Here is a 19,000-nt window from a genome sequence, read left to right as displayed (position 1 = left end):
TGGGCGGTAAATTATTTTGCGGGCTATGTAGCACACCAAACTATTAACAAATTTAATTGCGATATATGCCAGGAAAGGTTTACGTCCAAAAAGCACATATTACACGATAAACTAGAGCTGTTTATTTTACAAAAAATGTACACCCAGTAAGATGTTTCAAACGGCTTACTTGCTCCATTTATGAAAAAGTAGATAAACGTTTAACCATTTTTAAATTGAATTAAAAAATGCGCTTGGAAGAAAAGTTTGAAAAGAACATTGGTGCAAAGATTTAATTATGCCACACACAGGAGTTTTGTCATGTAGAAGAGCACAACGGTTTCTTTCTTGATTTGCTTTTGGGGACAAAATTTTATAAGCAATGCGAGTGGTCTCTATAGTGAAATCCTATGATGCAAAATCGAAGTTGAAAATCATGCAGCATAGTTAAAACAAAAATTAAAAGCTCGATTAAAACATACATATACACGTTGCGAGTTTTATTTTGTGTACCTAAGTGATAAGTCACATTGTAACAAACTATAATAATTAACGTATCAAGTATATTACGGTGCGTATAGAGGTAGTGAACACAATGTTAGTTTATTACAACAGAAAATAATATGAAATTAGCTGCGGCGGTTGTTTTGGGACGTAAGTATTAAGCACAATAATTTATAAAATAGGTACATGCTATAGGTGTACTGTTATACACCGGTGTAGAATTACCCACAGGGCGTAGAAACGGTTTACCCACCATAGGGATTTCATTGCCAATTTCTTAATATCGAATTATTTTCTCCCTTAACTAATTTTGAGGAAAGTTGTAAATAACTTTCTTGTAGCCTAAAGATTCTGCGTCTGCCCATGATCTCATTTATTATTTTTCAATTTGCGAAACCGGAAAGATTAAATAAATTAGAATTTAGCATTTGTGAAAAAATCACGGCACGAGTGATTTTTACTAAAATGCTAATTTCCTTAATTTCTCCGATTTCCCACAACAAAAAATTACCAATGTGCACAGACGCAGAATTTTACAAATGTATTTACAATTTTGCTGTAAAATAATTTTGGGGGAAAATATCTCAATATAAAGAAATTACCGTTGAAATACCCATGGTGCGTAAACCCTGTATAATAGTCTAAGAGTTTTGTTTCATAATTTTGGGTTACTTTGATCAAAAACAAACAATTTTGAAGTGCATAAGAATCCTACGTATATCAAGGAAACGAAATGTTTCAGGAGAACCCAACTCCACTTTTTTTATATCAGAATTAAAAATATTTGTTATGGTCTAAATAAATTTTGCGCGACAAGAAGAATTAGGAAAAGTTTTCAATTTTTAAATAAGAGTTACGATTATAAACAAAGAAGCAGAGCGGAGACCGTGTAAATGAATTCTTCACCGAAATTGTTTGCTTTTCATTGCTAATAATCGCAAAACTATGTAATGTAGTAACGTATGCGGTGAAAGAAGCTGAGCAACGAAATGATTATTTTTTATAGTTAAAATTTGGAAATTCAAATACTTGGTCATGTGCCTTTGTTTCGTACGAACTATACTTTTTGATCGACAACTTATATAACTGATAAGTAATATAATTGAAAAATTGCAAATACCTAAATTAATTATATGTCCGTAATAATTAATTCCGAGCCCGACAGCTTACGCTGTCAAAATGCCAACTGATTTTTGGATGTATCGTTTAAAATTCAGTATTCAACGCTACCTTTATATTATCATTATCATAATAAATTCTTTATGCAATAATATTATTAAAAAAAGAAACTGAAAGTTAATTGTATATAAAGGAACAGTGAGTACATATTGTAGGAAATATGACACCGTTGAATGACTGCATGTGATTCACTTTGCGTTACGGCGCTTCTTACAGAGACAGAAACCTTCTTTGTAGAACTGTCATAGTTCCTTCTCGTATTGGACAAAAATAAAATAGTATTTTTAGCCTAGACGCCCAAATGTACAATAATTAACAGTATAAACCTTAATAATAGGCTACCACTTCATCGCTGCCAAGAGCGGATATTAGGATCTCTATACGGTAATTAAGTTTTTTTTTAATTATTTTTTTTCAATCGATCGCATGTGCGTGGTATATTGTTTGCAGGCCCTGAGCGCCTTTCTTATTTTCAGTAGTTTAATTTGTTTGTGAATGTGTCAGCTGTGTTTAATTGAACCCAAATTACGACAGGTGTTAATGAGGGGTGGTTTATTGACCGTTTGCCAATTCACATAGTAATACAGGGCGTTCCGTTAAAAAAAGGTTACTTTATCGAACACCTTGATAGCCCGGATGAGCAATTGTTTTTCTCATTCGACCATTGTAATTGTGGGAAATAATCCTTCATATTTCATAGTTTAACGAACTACACAGCTGCAATAATAACAAAGTTAGAAATAGTGCCGACTTCACTTTGAAGACATTGTCTACTCCGCATGAGTTCTAACAATGGACTAGTCGTTAGATGATTTTTGTTACTGTTATAATGGGCAACGGAGATGATTAAATTGAAGGAATGCATTTTAGAAATTACGCGAGTAAAAATTTCAAAAGTGGCACCCGTGTGTATTAACCTAACCGACTTACGTGAAATGTACATAACATATCTATCGGAAAAGAAACCAGTACCTAATTACAATGAGTTAAGCTCACTGTGGAATTTTATGGCGGTCGTACCATAAAGAATCGAAATATAATAACCATAAATGTGGCACATGCGATCTCGTTAAATAAAAATATTATAATCGCATAAAACGGTGCAAAGATACTCAATTAGGTGTTTATAATCCAAATAAAATTTTATAACTCCTTTTTGGTACATAAAGAACAAAGATAAATTCCGAAATAAAATACAACTTGGTCAACAGTTAAACCGCGTAGGCGTATCAATTCTTACCGAAACTAGTTTCCAATAGACGATCGCGTGTCTATTTTGATACGTTATGGAATGAATTGGTGAGTAATTATATCGATAATTTTATGCTGCTTTAAATTGTTAATTGAGTGAGAGGTTATAAAAATAAATTGTGTTATCGGTATCGTACAGAAGTCCATAAATATGGAACGGGCGAGTATCTGTGTTGGAATTAGTGATTAAAATAAAGGCGAGGAGATTAATAATAAAAGTTTTATGGAACGTTTACGGATTTTTATTTTGTTCGTATAAATACACTTAACAATAAACGTATTACATGTAAGGTCCTAAAAGGGTTGGTAACTCAGAAATTAACGGCACGAAAAGCGTGTGAGTCAAGCCCGAGCGTGTCGCGCTATTAGTTGTATCGCTGATCTGATTAGATCCAAAGCGACGAACACGATACGATAAACACGAATTTCATTCATATAATATCAACGTCAAACTGAATTTTTTAGTAGAATTTAATTGAAGCTGTAGAGACGTTCACGGATTTTATTACGATACAGCACTTTTATTAGTGCTTTTCATTGTAAGTCGACGATTTACGGGTTTTAAAAGATTCAAGAAAGTAAATTAGATACAATGTTATTTTTTTTGTAAAGAATGGGTAAAAGGTTCATTAGTGGTTTATTAATGTATAATTAGTCGGAAACTTTACCGAATAAAATACAATTTTTCCATTTATAGCGACCTGATACCATTGAAAGTTATTTCATGGCATATTAAATAGGTTCTCATTAATTTTTCGATTTTTTTTACTTTCAAACATAAAGGCATGCGGACGTTAAGGTGCATTGATATTAAAATATTCATAAAGAACAAATTCAATACCTATTTTCTCGAGTAGTTTTAAATTGTTGCTTTCATAGTTGTAAAGGTTATCTTGTAAGAATCCCACAAGACTAAATTTCTCTTTTCTCATTAGAGAATTATAGCAATTTATTGAATGTCATTTGGACCTAATCAATCTTATCAATGTTTAAAAAACAAACTGTTAATTTTAATTAGTGACAATATTTGTTGTAAGAGCCATTTAAATACACCTCACGTATTTATTACCAATTAATTTCGGATGTATCTATTCTTTTAATGCAGAGTAATGTTTGTCTTGGTTATCTGAAGGCAACGTCACTTCCAAAATTCCATTCCATTCTTTCAAATTAATGCTTAAAACCTCTTTAAAAAGGTATGAATGTGGTATGATTATGCGTCCATCGCATTCTTAAAAATCAAACAGTAGTACTATAATATAGGGGTGATTAATTCCATTCACCTTCCCCCTCGCTATCTAAATGGATGTGTTTTACAATTATTGATTTTTGATCAACATACAATCGATGGTTTGTTTTGAAATGAAAGCCGTGCTGAAAAAGCGTTACAGTTAACGAACGTTACGCAGCAAAAGAGATATTGACGGGAAACTCGCTGTTAATTAGCACTGATTTTTAGTTTGTAACTACGCACAGTAGAATAATTCCACGAAAAGGGTAGTGACCATGAGTAATTTTAGCATATAATACCAAAATTGCGGGTCGCTGGAGTCGCGGTTTGTTATGCCCATTATTAAACATCTTGTTATCCTTGTACCGAATTTTTGTTTGCGTTAATAAAATGAAGCAACGGATCGTCCTTAAATTTCATGTTAAAATGTGAAAAACTGCCACCGATGTTTACCTTCTTACTAGATGATTATTGGGGAGGTGAATCTTTGCCAGGCGACATTTAAAACTACACTATATAGTGCAAGAAGAATCAGCCACATCGCCAGTAAATATGTTTCGCCTAGACCAGCGTTTCTCAATCGGCGGTCCGCAAGGAATATTTGCCGGTCCGCGCAAAATCCACAAGTAGTCTAATAAAATTCACACATCGCCCTCAAATAAGATGTGGGACTCATCACACAAAATACAAATTATTAACTTGATACTAGTAGATGTGCTTTACGAATAAGACCATTTACGTAGGCAAATTCATATGTAAATGGTGTTTTTTATACTGCGGGATAATTAGTATGATGAGTCACACGCCACCTTATTTGACTATAATATGGTCTCAACAGTACTATATTTACTTATTTCCAGGCTTGTATAATTGGAGCAAGAACAAAATAGTTATTTATGCATCAAGGGCCCGAGGGATTGTAAGTTGCCCGAGGGTTAAATATTGAGTAATGCCTGAGGTGCATACAACATTTTATTTTTCATCGTTTCAAAGAATGCATTTCCAATATACAAATGTCATGATTATTGTTTGCCCAACATTAAAGTGCTTCATACGAATCAAGTTGCACCTTTTTTATTACATAATATAACTCCATCAATCAATTTGACAGACCGTTTGAGGGCATAATGAGATGACAATCCATTATGTCCTCTCATTATGCCCTTGGGCGTAATAGACTGTGACGGTTACATTTTGACTTACGCTGTATATGTAAGGTTTCGGGGAATGTATGCGATTCGGGAGTCGGCGCAGTCCTTTTTGGGTTAGGCAAGCGCACGGTGTTGGAACAGAGAGGGTCGTTAAGATGGCGATGGCTGAATAGTTGGTGTGTTTTGGAAAGTTGCTCTTGATGGAAATTCGGTAATTGTTGAGACGTTCGATTGGTTTTGGTTAATTGGAGTTGGAGGATCGTCTTAAGCCGCTTGCGGGATTCGAGCCGAACTTATTCCATTTATATACGCGGTGATTGAACCGGAGATTATAGCAACAAGTTGGGACCATCCGCCATTATTTTGTCAATCCGTCCTTTGATAGGGTAAGCGCCTTTCTGATCCTTTGGGTGTGTTGTTGTGTTGTTTTTCTATTTGTGATCATATTTTAGACAGTACCGACCTGGGGAGTAGTCTTTACGTTATCGTCGTGGTCGCATGTAGATTTGGCCATCGGTGTATGTGTAGCTGTTTAAATCGAGGGGGGACGCCGTCTCTAAATTGGAGCCAGTGTAGCGAAGGATTTGAATTATCGGAGGAAGCTGTCCGAGCGAATCGCAGTCTAAGATCGTAACCATCATCGAGACAGGGTTCGACCCATTGTAACTACCATTACTGGAGCGCAGAGGAAGTTGTCGGAGGGAGTCGGCTAGAGCTAAGTGTTATATTTATAATTGTAATTGTCGGAACGTTGTCGGTGACTTCTGTCGTACGGTTGTTTTGTTTTTGGAAGGCGACGTTAGACATTCACAGGAAATAATCGTTGGCAAGAATCCTGCGGATTCTCATTTGGTTCTGTGAATCGGGGTTGTGATCCCCATTGCTTAACGATTTAGTAGAAGTCATTTCGTCTCCAAGAATTGAGCTTTTGTGAGTTATTAATCAACATTGAATTTATTGAGTTGAGTCATTTGGTAAAATTGTAATTGTATTTTGGCTTGTGTAAAATCAATTGGCCCGTTAATAAGACCAAGAGTCACCGAGAAATCAAGTAACGTTCTATACATTTGTGTTTGCTACGTCAAATATTTTTCTTGTTGGGGTGGGGAAGATTTACCAGTATTCTGGAATTTTGATATTTATTAATTGGGTATATTAATTCTGGTTGTTGAATAATTTTGTTGCATGATTGATTATGAGGACTGTGTAACTGCTGTGATTTCGTGTTGGTTCAGTGTATAATTAGTTGCAGCGAATTAGGCTGGAAAAGGTACCGTCGGTTATTGCGCAATACCCCACGAGGTTTGGATATTTAAATTGTGAATATAAGTTGTGTCCGGGTTTTATTTATTTCGTATTTAGCACTAGATTTTGGGTGCTGTTATATACAGGGTGTTTTTTTGGGAGCTTTAGTTAAAAGTTTCTGGGAAAGTAAAATAGGTAGGATTTTGAAAATTTGTACTTAGGAGTTACTCTGAAGGCCGAATCGATGTAAAATATTTTCAAAATGGCCGCACTTCCGGAAACACCGGAAGTAGATAGTAACTTCGTTATTTTAAATGACAACCCCTATTTTTTATTGCATTTTTGGATTCTACGTGAAATTTCAGTTCTTTTGATACCCATATGTCGATATCTGCCATTTATGATTTTTAAGTTATTTTGACTTTAAGAAAAAATGGCGGATGCAGATGGTACCTTGATAATTGATTACTTGAAAACGGTTATAGTCATGGCAACCCATTTTTATCAGTGCATAGAGAATGAATAGGGCTTTCTTTTAGTGTACTTAAAAAAAAGTTAAGTTGCGTACAACCACACCTATGGAGATCCAAATTTAAGAAACTTCAAAGTCTATAAACTCAGTTTTGTTAAATGGAATGACCATGTTCTTAATATTGCATGAGATAGAGAATCGAAATTGGCATATTTTGATATTACATGTTCCTATAGCTATCTTTAACATTTTCTGATTTATTCCCATTTCATTGAATTGATGCCATTTTTTTGCATTTTCATTTTAGTAGTTGGCCATGATTTTATAACAATCGAATTTTAAACAAATCAAGAAAAGGATTCTTTAATATCATTGATTCTAGTCTAAATAATTCATTAATAAATAAGTCATTTATTAAGGATATAGGACGGATAATTTTTGAGAAATCTAGACAGTCGTTCAACTGAATTTCTTAAACAACGTATAAGTCTGGAAATTAAGAGAGGTAATGCGATATCTGTTCTAGCAACAATTCCATACCAAAAATGTTTCAACGTAGTTTTTTATATTTGCATTGAATTTATTTTGTTAATCTTGCATTTGCAATTCAATTCATTTTCTTAAATATTCTCTTGTGAAGCTTTGTATCACTTGTGCTTCAACGGTTTGTAGTGCATTAGGGGTACAAAATTTCCAAAATTCATACAATTTCGTTCCAGTTTTCGAATGAATGTACGGAAAGCACGCGCCGCGATTCTGCCCATTTCACCATAAATAACAATTAAATTCCAAAATAGGTGAAACCACTACGAGTCATTTTTCGATTTTTGAAAAACTTATGTTAACCTATAACAGTGGGTGATGGATTAGTGTCACTAGATTTGTTTAAAATTCAATTGTTATAGTATCATGGCCGACTACTAAAAAGAAAATCCTAAAAAAATAGTGTCAATTCAATAAAATGGGAATAAGTCAGAAACTGTTAAAGATAGCTATACGAACATGTATTGTCAAAATATGCCCATTTCGATTCTCTATCTCATGGAATAGTAAGAACATGGTCATTCCATTAAAAAAAACTGAGTTTTTAGTCTTTGAAGTTTCATCAATTTGGATATCCATAGGGGCGGTCGTACGCAACTTAACTTTTTTTTAAGTGCACTAAAAGAAAGCCCTATTCGTTCTCTATGCACTGATAAAAATAGGTTGCCATGACTACAACCGTTTGCAAGTAATCAATTATCAAGGTACCATCTGCATCCGCCATTTTTTTTCTTAAAGTCAAAATAACTTAAAAACCAGAAATGGTAGATATCGACATATGGGTATCAAAAGAAGTGAAATTTCACGTAGAATCCAAAAAAGCAATAAAAAATAGGGGTTGCCATTTAAAATAACGAAGTTACTATCTACTTCCGGTGTTCCCGGAAGTGCGGCCATTTTGAAAATATTTTACATCGATTGGGCCTTCAGAGTAACTCCTAAGTACAAATTTTCAAAAACCTACCTATTTTACTTTCCCAGAAACTTTTAACTAAAGCTCCCAAAAAAACACCCTGTAGTAGGTTGCCTACTATTCGGGCGTTGAAATCATAGGGTTATTGCCGTGCCTTTTGGCATGTGATTATTCTGGCTGGGGTTCATATTAAAAAAGGGGAGGTCACTTGCTTGATTCAGGCGACCCTGAGTATTTGTATGTGTGGTCAATTTGCGTTTTGATAAATATAAGCTGTGATATTTTGGTTGTGTGTACATCTACCATATTAATTCATTCCTTGGGACCCATGTTAATAGAATTGTTATGCATATCTAGACATAAATAATTATTGTCAGGCTGAATAAATCGGAACTAGTCAATTGTATGGTGACTTTTAATTGGCAGTATCTATCTGGGTGTAGGGTTATTGGAAGCCTGAGTTGTCGTCGGAATTTTAGTACCATCTACGGGCCAGCTCCCGTCAGATCCAGCAGCGGTGTGTATTTATTAGAGCTGGTGGCGCCCACATTTTTCCGGTATTTCTTGTGTATTTAGGTTCAAGCCAACGAGGGACCCGACCCGTCTCCACTGGGCTAGAGAGGGTGCGCTGCGGACAACTTCAATAAGCAAAGACGACAATCAGGGGAAAAGAGGTAGGGTGCTAGAGCTAGTGTTATTTGATTCTGGTTCGGCTCGTAGCCAGTTGGCGTTGCAAGACTGCTTTATATATCACATATGACAGATATAATTGACATATAATAGGCAAATGAAAAATAAAAGATTTTATACTTGGGCGTAAAAATTAAGTGTTGTTTTATTTGCGCTAGAGCTAGATCAGAAGAGCCGCCTGCACATCTTTGCTTTAGGAACAGCCATGGAATCCACAATAATATCTGAAGGGTTTCGTAAATCCTTACAAATGCATGTTTTCATTTATGGGAAGGTAATTGGTGATGGCGACAGCAGTGTTTATCGGAAATGAATAGCGAGTTGCCCATATGGACCAAGATTTCTGATCGAAAAAGTAGAATGTCGAAATCACTTGCTTAGGAATTATATAAATACTCTCAGATCTATCAAAGGACACTAATTTCCCTGTAAGTATAAGAAAGCAGGTAACCTCAAGTGAAGTTTTAAGTAGGTACAGATATGCTGTTACAAAGGCTATATCCTTTAGGAAGAAGGAAGCAAAACCTTTAACCGAAAAGCAGGAATTACTTCGGAAGGATATTGTAAATGGTCCAAATCATATTTTTGGAGAGCACACTGAGTGCGATAAATACTTCTGTAAGGAACGAACAAAACGAGAGGTACTTCAACAAATAATGGTGTATAATGTAACATACCAACCTGATTCTTTTTTTTAAGAAAAACTTTGTGCCCCATTTAAAACTGGGCGGATTGTACGATGCAATAATGAACATCAATCGTCGTCTAGCACAAAACGTTTCCAGTTTACTCCACCACACCAACGCTGACGAAACTTTTAACTCCATAGTGGCAAAACTGGTAGGAGGTAAGAGAGATGAAACATTGTGTAAAATAGCTGTCCTATCATTTAACACTAAAGGAGACTATCTTTGCAGAAATGAGGAGGCACTGTTCGGCGATAGTTATCAGCCTCTATATCTGCATAGATATGACAATGCCAAGATACGAGCCGCTATATGTAAAGCCTCTACACGTAAAAACTAACAAATTAGTCAAGTAGGTAATTATAATAAAAAAACACTGCTTTTGCAGATCGAATTTCAAAATCTGTTTGTCACCGTTGACGAACACTATGGTGCTGAATACGAAAAAGAAAAAAATACCGGATTTAGATTTGGAAGGCTACACGGAGAAAGTTAACCAACTATTAGAAGAACTAAATTGTGCCGATCGACTTTCCAACAAACCATAAAGCAAAGTAATTGTGAAAAATGGAAACTTGAGTATTCGGTAATACAGTGTGTAAGTTAAAAGGATGTACATCTACAGCCAAAACGGTTGCTGCACTCCTTTATTCAATATTCCATGGCACACCCGCCACCCAGTTTGGACTTCTTCATGAAGCTAAGGCAATTTCACTGTTTGAACAACAGTTTGAGAAAAAAGTCCAGAGCAGTGGTTTGATTATCCACGAAGAACTCTCAATTCTTGCGTGTTCTCCGGATGGGTTGGTGGATGATCATGTGGTAATTGAGATAAAAAGTTCGGAAAAAAGCGGAAAGTTGTTGCCAAGGAGGCATTCGAAGGTGAAAAAATAGATTTTTATATGACACAGGTTAGTAAATGGTGCCTCAAAAGGAACCATAATTATTTTTATCAAGTACAGGGACAACTGCACATTTCCAACCGCAAACTTTGTTATTTATCGTGTACACCGAAGGAGGCATACATGTTGAAGAAATTCAAAGGTAAAATGGCCATTTTCATAGAGATTAACTGTAATTTACACCTTTTACTTGTACGGATGATTCGTTTTGGACGAACAAAAGCGTAAACAAACTAACGGAGTTTTACCATAACGCTTTAGTTCCAGAGTGAGTAGATTCACGAAGAAGCCGAAATCAAGAAATTCGGGAAATGTGTTGTCATAGTTAATTTTAGGCAAAATATTCTATTTTAAAATATGTACTTACTTTGTTTAGAATGTGCTGGAGTAATTTATTGTTCATGAATCTACCTAGTACCTATGTATAGGTGCATTAAATTTAAAAATATGTGCAAAAAATGTAAGTAATGACCAACACAAATATATAATAGCGAATAATAAGCTGGTGTTAATGACGACGAACAAAGTCCAAGGAGATTAATTCCATTGCAGATAACAATGAATAGCCTAATCTCTAAGCTTTGTTAGAAAAATAAATAGGATTAATTCACAATTGCCAGTTTATGACAATTTCGCCGGCTGGCGTATGGCGTAATTTAAGTTGCCTAACTGTGCTTTCAATTTGTGAAATACTTCATGACGTCACCAAAACATTTTTTTTTACTTAATTTAAGGGATGAAAAAAATATATCTAGGTACAATCATACAATTGTGTTAGCTGGTTGTAAATCGCCAAAACCCATGTCTGTATGTTTTATACGGCGCCGTTATCTTAAAGGCAAGCTTGTATCAATTGTACTAGTTATTTCCAAAATTATGGCAAACATCAAAAATCTGTTTACGCACAATCATTCTGTTGGTTAATACCTACAATATTTGACCTCGGCCCTTTTTTTAAATACGATTATAAAATAAAAAATCTTAAAGAAATGATTCGCTGTTTTGCAGATAGTTCAACAATCACTGCAGAGCCGCCTTAAAGGAATTATAACCGATCACAAGAAGTAGGTCCGAGGAGTGCGCTTGGTAGAAATTAATTCCTTTCACCGAGACCTTTCATTAGAGTACCATGAAGAATAAATGCAGTGTCTCCCCCTCTCCCTAAATGATGAGAGAAGGACGCCAGTTTGTAGGAATTGGTTCCTTTCATTGGACCTTTAATTAGAGTACCATGAAAGATAAAACCAATTTCCTCCAAATTTCAAACCCCTACGACTTTTTTTTCGCAAATATGAGTAAAAAACGAAAAAAACAGTTTTTCTGGTTTTTCTTGGACAATTGGAGGTTATGTGAAGATAGTGCAGATACTAAAGTAAAGCCCCATTCAGGTAAGTGGTAGTGCGGTGCCGTTGTCTTGGTGTGCGGTGCGGATGTGGGTCGGTGCTGTCATTTTGACATCTGCATTCACAATCACCGCAAAATCGGTGCGCGTGCGGATTATTTTATTCTACAAAATTATGAACAATAAACAACAATAGCAGCAGCAAATCGTCAAAATCCATCAATTTAAATTAAATGCACAACCCACGCAAACACTATGAAGAGCTTATGTAATTAGCTGTGACAGATTGCCATGACAAACATGATGCGTTCCTATTGGTGCTTGCTACCGTAGTGTGCGGTGCAGTGTAGAAAGTTTGAAGTTGACATACTTTCGGCACGCGGCTGCAATTCGTCTGCACTGCACATGTCATTGTGAATTGTCATATGGGTATGCGTATTTCAAACTTTTATACAAAGGCACCGCACCGCAACAGCACTGCACTACCACCTATGTGAATGGGGCTTTACTCATTTTTTTAATCTCTATAACTTTTACATTGAACATTTTCGTCTAAAATTAATAGTTTTGCCACAGTTTGCAAAACACCACTTTCCACCCCTTTCAACCTTCGGGATTTCACCCGCGGAAAAATTCAGCTGTTTTAATTATTTTTACCCAATTACTATTCATTTCACCTGCCTGAAAAATCCGGTTTCGCCCGGTAACTAATTTTTTTTGAAAATAAATTTTAGAGCTATTTAGCCTGGACTAAACGTATTTCTACACAAGGCTACCCCAAAACGTGCTCCTAAGTGACAGGGATTAATACATCGAGCAATTGTACCAACCAATTGTAAAAAATCCAGTTAGTGCTTATTAACTCTGCAGTGTTATTGTGGTGTTTAATTATGTAATGCAAACTTAGTCTTAAACATACTGTGTATGGCCCTAGATCGGGTGTTTTTAATTATAAACAACAATTTCAACGGTTAGAAGTTCGTACACTCTGAATTCAAGTGTGTAAATGTAAGAGACTTGTTTTTTTTTTGTGTGCTTTTTGATTAAATTTGTTTAGGTTAGATTTAGTTAGGGTCGGAGAGGATAGGATGCAAATTTAGATTTAAGCTGTTGGTAATTGTTTTTAAAAAGTTTGACACGTGTGTTTACAAACACAGTAAATTTTGAATCTCTTGTAATTTGGGCAAGCCAAATGTTTATTTGAAAAAAAATCGAATTCTTTTCGATGCGTAATTCGCTTGCATGTGACAGATTTCTTTAACTTCTTCAGTAGTGCCAAAATAAATTTTCTAAAACCAACCTGTGTGAACAAAATGTGTTAACTGACAAGAATTAATGAAATATTTACAATGCAACATCGCTACGACATTGAATCAAACAAAAGGATTAAATTTAATGTAATGCAAAACTTCTGTAGCCTATAAATTTATGATAAACGCTACGGACTTATGTATTAAGTTTATATGTACATACAATGGCACATTTGTTTGATATTATCTTTCACAATAACGAAGCAGATATATGATCACAAAAGGAATCATAGGGGATTAGGGTGACGATCCTTAGTGTAACAGTAAATTGCAATGTTACTACACTATCAAAACAAAGGAAAGATACTAAAAATAGTTACCACTTCTACCGTATGGAATACTTTTTGTACGAACCTGCACGTTAAGTTTAACGTTATTGATACATCACAGGGCTGAATGTCGCAAATTTCGAGATGGATTGCTTCGCTAATTACTGGAAGAATTCTTTTAAATATTAACCCGTTGAAAATGATTACATTTAAATCAGTAAAGATAGGGAGAAGGTATTACAAAAATGAACCAATTAACGTCAATTACAATTCAGCAATCTCCACTTTATACGTACGCAAGGCCCACGCGCTATCGTAGTGATCTTTAAATAAAGGTGAAATGATTAAGCTGTACATTGCGAATGTAGTTGCTCACGGCTATCGGTGAGATCATACAGGCGTTATAGTGTAAAAGTGGATTTAATAGTGCTGGAAACAAGGAACCGCAACACTACCTAATAATCACCTGTACTTGGGGCATGATAAATGGGTATCACCATCGTATAAGTAAACAGCAAAGCTATTAATATTTATTAATTCCTTGCGGCAGGCTATATGAGCCAGTAATCTAAGCTCGACGGTTCTTGATTTACTATAAGGCTCCGTTACAAGATCCCTTAGCTTGTATTCGAGCACTTAGACTTACGTCTTGTGCGTACGGTGTGGTGTTACCTCTCGTCCTTTGTAATGAACATTTGAATTGGACGATTATAAACAACCCTATGAGTTCCTTATCGTTTATCAAATTTGCAACTGCGCCTTGTAAACGCTATTTCTTTGTTACTTTAAAATGTTTCTACATCAACGAGATGCAATATTTTTTGTACTAAAATTTTTGGTTCGTACCCAGGATGATGTATAAGCAAGGTTGTGGTACCTTACAATTACAATTAGGACACGATTATTACTACGCATAAGAAAATTATCCGAAATGTAATCAAACATTACGTATCCAAACCGTTATTTGACTCCTGCTTTCCTTTAATTTTGCCGATTAACCAAACACAATTAGAGAATTGATTCATCACTATTAGCACGTATTGAGAGTTATGTTTCTTGAGGTAAATTGCAAAATTTTAGCAATATCAAAATTCTTCGCTATGGTTGATATTATGTTTACAATTGGGGTGGTGTCTAAAAAGTAATAGTGAGAGAGTGAAAAACTCTTGTAGTTAAGGATCCGAGCGCGGCGCCGAACTAATGATATATATATAACACATTACGAAATAATTTTAAAAACATTGTTATCTCAGAGGGTCCACTAAATATGTTTGGTAATTTATGCCACGGCTAGTAATTTTCTTGGGCCTCAACAAAGGGTAGGTAAAAAAAATAAGACACGGTAAATTTGATTTATTAACGAAACTGTTCTTTATTTTCTTATGAACTGTACGCGCTGAAAGAAAAGTCGAAAATAAGCAGTTGCGCAAAAATGAGACAGGATTCCTGAAAAGGAAATAACATACCGTCCCAAATACAATAAATAAATAAATAACTCGGGAAGGAAGTGACTAACCCAAAAAAATTTTTGCCGTTTTGGTCTGGTCTGGGTTGTTGTAACGAGTAGGTAGAGTTGGTGCTGCGATTCCTCAAACTCGCCGCATAAACGGTCAACTAGCTCAAGGGTTAAACACAAAATATCAGTTTGAGAATCTTCCACAACGGTAGTTCGATCTGGGTAAAAAGACTTCGTTGCACTTACCAACAGTGGAGCGCCACTCAATTTCTAACTGAACTCTCCTCGTATGAAATTGGGAAAATACGAGGGTAGTAATAATGTTACCCAGTTCACCTTTTCCGTATTTCCGTAGGAAACGACGCTTGTGAAAAGTGCGGCTCCCTTGGCAGCTTAGAACATATATTTTTTGAGTGTAAGAGGTATAAAAATGAACGAAAGAAACTGTATACCCAATTGTTAATATAATAGCACCAACCCCATACAACATTACATCTCTTCTGGCAAGAAATGAGAAAACAGCATACGCATGCCTAATAAAGTTCTTAGTAAAAGCAAATATACGGCTTTAAAAAAATCATAAATAAATAACCACCATGGGACTGGCCGAATGACAAATAGTCCAAGCAGAAAAAAGTAACAATCAATTTAGATACGAAAAGAAATCCTGGTTTAGTGACACCAAATATCAAATCAAAAATAAACTCCACAATGGGATAGCGCAACACACAAATATTCAAAATTATAAGTTACGATACACACAAATCTGAATCCAGTTTAACATACCTATAATCAAGACTGCTCGATTACCAAACTAATTGGCACGTATAGGGCCAAGTACAAATAAAACATATAAAACTCTTACCTGGCATCAATAATGCTGACGCCAAGAAGTGAGCTCAGTTCTCGGATCCGAAAACCTGCAAACAAAAAAAAACCTCCCAAACCGCAGAGCTCGGTACACAATTAAATGACTAATGCTTGAAGGGCCTCGCTTTACTCGTGGTAACCTTCTATCACAGGTGCGGTACTTAATCGGTCAACCGCTACTCTCCCTTAAAAACTATACTCTCTTAAAAATAGTAAATCGACAGATATTTACGGTATAAGCGTGAGCTTGCTCAAATCGAATGTGAGTTTGTACGTTTTACCTCTTTCAAAGCTAATTAATGCTGCTTTTGCAACTGGAACCTTTCCTAAGCATTTAAAAATCGCAGGGGTAGTACCGCTACATAAAAAAGGTGACGTGGATGATATTAATAACTATCGACCCATCTCAATACTGCCAGTTTTTTCCAAAATTTTTGAAAACTGATTAACAAGCGAATATTAAAATATTTTGGCGATAACAATCTTTTTCATAATAACCAGTTTGGTTTTCGGGACGGAAGAGGTACTTCAGACGCCGTTACTACCTTTGTAAGGCTGACAGTTGATGGTTGATTTTTATAGACCTTTCCAAAGCTTTTGATAGTGTATTTCACAGTACTCTACTTTACAAATTACAGCATATTTATAATTTTGACCTGGCTAGCAAAAAACTAATTGAATCGTCTTTGACACCCAGATATCAATGTGTTAGATTAAACAATGATTTATCGGATACACTTTGTACAACTAGACGATGCTACCTTGTTAGTCAGTAACACTGAAATTGAACTAGCAATTCGCTAATCGAATAACCTATTTAAGCGAGGAAACACTTGTAATACTAACATGTTAGATATTAACACAAAGAAAACGGAATATATGATATTATCTCTGCGAAACCATAATTTAGATACAGCGCAACAAGTAAGATTTTTGGGGATTTACATCGATCCCAAATTGAATTTTAACGTGCTTGCTGACTATATTAGCGCAAAGATATGCAACAATCTGTTTATATTGCGCAGATTATCAAGCAATAATATGCGAAATTGTTACGGAAGTTATCTATTTGTTGAGGCTCGAATTCCGATATCAAATCTCATTCCTGATCCGGTCGCCCATTTTCAGGAAATGGCCGATCGTTCACCAGGGGTGGAAGATATGTCAACGGTGTTGGCACTCGCAATGGTTTAATCCAAGGTTATCAACTTCAAACTCGTACGTCGACAGAATTGCAGGTGAAACGTCTCCGAAACTTAATCTGGTCCTTAAAGTTGATTTAAAATGGATTTGTACTGGTCCGTTAAACTGGTAACAATTAAAATAGAACCCGAACCATAAAATTAAAACCCTAAAAGCAAATGAAAGGTAACTCTTAAATAAGAGGACTAATTATAGTTCAATGCAACAATTGTCGATGAAAATTGCAATATGAAAAATATTAGCCTAAACGATAAAGAAGAAAAAAAACGCAATTATATCCTATCCTCATCAGTGAATCAAGAAGCTTGAAGACATCGATGAGCCCCTTTTTCCTTCATCCTCAGAGTTTTTTAATTAGATAGTTTCTGGCAACGTCTACTTCGGAGGTAGTCAAATCAATCTTGCACAATTTTGCAAAATACAGTAGACGGCTTGAATACCACTCAGAAAAAAGTTACTAGAGTATCGGTTATGAATCCAGTATCCTAAATGTTTCTAGAACCAAGGAAAGCTTCTTCTACCTTCACTATATTTTCAGTGTGTTTCTTTAAATTGCGGCATTCTTCTGGATAGAGTACTTAAAAGCCAGTTGAATTTTTCAAACCAGGAATATTGAAAACATCGCTTCTTTATCTCAAAACGGGGTATAAGGATAGTTTCTCTAATTTTAGATCCTCTGTCCAAAGTTCCAATATCGGACACGGATAAAATTGGGATATTGCTTGGCCAGGTACATGACAGCAACAGGAGTGGGCCTACTCGTTCCTGGCGAAAGAAATTCTAACTCTGACTCATGACTTAAGACTTGAAACATTAAATAAAAATAAACTAACGTTAGAACTTATACAATAACAGAAATAAAATTTCCCTGGTGCTACATCGACGTCCTCCTCATTTTCCGGAAAGCCTTTGCTTTTGTTGTTGATTGTGACTGGGACTTTTTTTGATGACATCAGCAAATAATTTCCTTGTGTCCATTTTTAGTGATTTTAAGTGGCGCGTGGGGAGCACGTGAGAATGGGGTGCGCAGATCAGGCGGTTGAGTGGAAGGGACACTCGCGACGTGCTCTTACTCTTGCTTGTATCCACGCTTGTGTCGTGAGAGTCGTCACCGTCGCATCGAGCTTGGAAAGCTGGACACGCAGGACCGGTTGAAACCCCGGGTACTTAGATATTTATCCCGGGCTCGTGCCAATGATGCCCACCCCCCAACGACGCCCCTGGACTGAGCTATTATCATAAATAAATACAGTGCTACTTTATGGCGGTGTGTGTGCATCTTCCCTATGACAGATATGGCCGTAAATACCAGATACCGGAAATTTTATTTGATATATGTTTGATGCATGAATAAAAGAACTTTTTTCTAATTATGTATGGTAAATTGTACACTAATCAAAGATAGTAGTTAAAGTTTGCTTGCCTAATTAAGTAAATATGTAAGATTATTCAATTTGTAACATAAAAAAAATTATTGCTTCATTAATCTGTACGTGCCGCATTATTTTGGTCGGTTTGGCGTGAGGTGTGAAAATTTATCACTTTGCTACTGCATCGTACTTTGAATAATTTAAAAATTTATATCAAGCACTTATATTTTTATGTTCCCATTACCATGCCCTTTACTCGTAACATGAACTTTATTTTCTTGTCGTTAAAGGAATACATCACGTTCTAAATGTACTGTTACACAAATCTGATTTCAAGATTACGGCCTATAAACGTAAATAGTAACGGGTCTTGAATGACGAAACGAAGAAAATTCTATGGAGTGCTCATTGGTTCACGTTTTCCCATCAGAAAT

General features: G+C 35.6%; 1 long non-coding RNA gene across 8 annotated transcripts; it reads left to right on the top strand.

The window, feature by feature from the left end:
- The first annotated feature begins 8,544 nt into the window (after positions 1-8,544).
- On the top strand, positions 8,545-11,236 carry LOC116170113. 8 transcript variants are annotated; one of them, XR_004145163.1, is made up of 7 exons: positions 8,545-9,142; positions 9,317-9,586; positions 9,631-9,799; positions 9,858-10,005; positions 10,076-10,173; positions 10,233-10,755; positions 10,807-11,236. It is a non-coding gene; the product is annotated as an uncharacterized LOC116170113 (long non-coding RNA). The 8 variants fall into 8 exon arrangements; XR_004145168.1 differs by having other exon boundaries at positions 8,545-9,586; positions 10,233-10,398; positions 10,470-10,755; XR_004145167.1 differs by having other exon boundaries at positions 8,545-9,586; positions 10,233-10,398; positions 10,455-10,755.
- The last annotated feature ends 7,764 nt before the right edge of the window (positions 11,237-19,000 follow it).

The sequence above is a fragment of the Photinus pyralis genome, unplaced genomic scaffold, assembly GCF_008802855.1.
Source record: "Photinus pyralis isolate 1611_PpyrPB1 unplaced genomic scaffold, Ppyr1.3 Ppyr1.4_LG5, whole genome shotgun sequence".
NCBI lineage: Eukaryota > Metazoa > Arthropoda > Insecta > Coleoptera > Lampyridae > Photinus > Photinus pyralis.
The sequence above is the reverse complement of the archived record's forward strand: the minus strand, read 5'-3'. Positions and strand labels throughout refer to the sequence as shown.